The sequence below is a fragment of the Seriola lalandi genome, unplaced genomic scaffold (assembly GCF_002814215.2).
Source record: "Seriola lalandi dorsalis isolate HSWRI2012SDOR001 ecotype SW California unplaced genomic scaffold, Sedor1 jcf7180002053331, whole genome shotgun sequence".
Taxonomy (NCBI): domain Eukaryota; kingdom Metazoa; phylum Chordata; class Actinopteri; order Carangiformes; family Carangidae; genus Seriola; species Seriola lalandi.
Genome location: NW_019523884.1, coordinates 1,129 through 3,492, shown reverse-complemented (window position 1 = coordinate 3,492; position 2,364 = coordinate 1,129). Strand labels below are relative to the sequence as shown.

Below are 2,364 nucleotides of genomic sequence, written 5' to 3'. Positions count from 1 at the left end.
GATCCACAGAGACATTAGACTGGCACCATCACTGTCCACCATGATTACCCAGAGTTCCACAGTCTTTCTCCCAGAATCCTCAGACACAAAAATATTCCATTTACAGTGATGTTCAACAGAGAAAATCTTTACATTTGAGAAGCTGGAACCAGAAAAGAATTTTCTCGACATTGTTGTTGTTTTAGCATCAGTTTAAAGATTGAATTCAGTCTCTCAGCAGGAGAAATGTTTCCACTTCAGATAAATCAACATGTTCATTCTTCTCTTTAGCAGCTGTTGATCAGCCTGAAACTCAGAGACCAACTGAGAGACCAGAACCAGAGATTTATAAAAGGATCCTCCTCTACGCTGGACTGGGACTGACAGCAGCAGCAGCTCTACTGGTCAAACTCTGCTGTTCCTCAAGTCCTTGTTTCACCAAATCTCCTGATGAGACAGTAAACCTTTATTCAGAGGTGTAAGAGTGACGTTCCTCAGAGAGCAGACTTCTCTCTGTCTCTGCTTCCTGTCACCCTGTTGGTCCATGAGGCTGCTTTTCTCTGCACACCCTGTCTGACCTCTGACCTTTCACCTCTCACAAGACTAGCTGTCATCACAGTTGGTCACCTGAGTCATAAAAAGTGAGAAAGACTGTGACTGTGACTGGTGTCACAAATGTGAATTGTGATATAAGTTATTGTTGGATATTATTATTATTTGTCCGTCCTGCAGCTTCGAGTCATGTGGACTGTTGTTGCATCATATCAACACCTGCTACAGAACCTGTGAGACAATAAACAGGTGTGTTAGATGTTGTCAGGTGTTTTCCTGTTTGTACTTTGTTACAGGTGTTGACTCTGAAGATGAGCTTTCATTTAACAATCCTCCAGATCACACTGTGACGTGTTGTTGTTCGTATCAATGATTATCTTGTTTGAGCTCGACCTTGATCTAATATCCCGACACCTGTTTAGATACATGATGTTTTATGAATCATTTCAAAGATGAAACAGCATTTCTTCTAATAATCACTTCCTGTTACGATCCACCGCTTAAAAAATGCTGTTGATGAATTCTTGGTTTATCTAATCTGGTCTAGAGCTGGAGACTGTTTCTTGACTTGATCCAGAAAGTCATGTGGTGATGGAATTCAGGAAATCCATCTAAAGAAATAACTTATTCTCGTAAAGAGCACTGGCGTACAGCACAATGGCTTTTTCACCACACACCCTGAGCCATAAACAGATATCGGTTTGACTGTAAGCCACACACAGAGCGTAAAAAGTGGTTGTTTTCATTTGTCTTTTGTTGGTGTGTCTGTTCTAAAGAATATAAAGAGCGTGAAAATATGGCTCCACTCTCAGATTCTTCTTCTCATGCTCTTTATATCCTTCTCTTCTCCTACTTTAACACTTTTAATCTGCACTTTGAACTGCAGCAACACACACCTCGGTAACACAAGATGAGACACGTTGTCCACTGTGATGGATGATTCAGGAACTTCTACATAATCTTGAAGACTGTGAAGATCAAAACCTGGAAGGAATTTTGCAGATTTTGATAAAAGTCATTAAATAAAAGGAGAAGGAAGTTGGTTTATAAACACACACGAATGCACACGCACGCACGCACACATATCTGAGAGCCCAGGTTCATATTAATGATAATAAACTCTTGTAGTGTTCCAGTGTTTGACTTTATCAAGTTGTGAACACACACAGATGGGAACATGTCCTCCAGTTTGACACTGTAACATTACATTTATATTCATACACTTTACGTTCAATGATGTATTAAGTTTCTTCAAATGAAAAAATACACTCCTCAGGATTTGTTGGTGTCTTTATGGACTGACCTCTGACTGATCCTGAGTCAGTTTGAGTTCCTTCATGTTTCTGTGTGTTGTGTCACTTCTGCCTCGTCTCTTCTGTGATTTACAGCAGCTGATGATGTGGGATGAGGACAGGTTTGTAAACTGTGGAGCTTCAGTCTAATTTATCTGTGAAGCAGCAACAAGCTGATGAAGTGAACAGTTCAAACAACACTGATGTAGAATCAGAGGAAATTATGTCAGATATATTTCAAGAGATGACTGGAGGCTGTGAAAATATGAGGACACAGTCATTACAATAAGTATCTGCTGTTTATCTTTAACTATCTGACAGAATGTGACCTGACGTAAGTTGGTCGTTATGTTGCCAGGAAAACATTTGAACTTAAACCAGTTTGTCTAGTCTTCAGGCCAATTCATAAAGAACAAGGAAACATGCACTTCACAACATCAGTACAAACACCAACCAGTCACAGGTAAGAACACACCCCTGTGTGTGTTCTGTAACTCAGAGTGTAAAAGCAGCTGCAGCTGCCGCCTCCTCTCACGCGAGA

At 40.4% G+C, this 2,364-nt stretch overlaps 1 long non-coding RNA gene across 1 annotated transcript in view; it reads left to right on the top strand.

The window, feature by feature from the left end:
* Positions 1 to 2,364, top strand: part of LOC147819453 (uncharacterized) — a 5,194-nt gene that overhangs the window by 1,708 nt on the left and 1,122 nt on the right. The gene's annotated exons all lie outside the window — the stretch shown is intronic.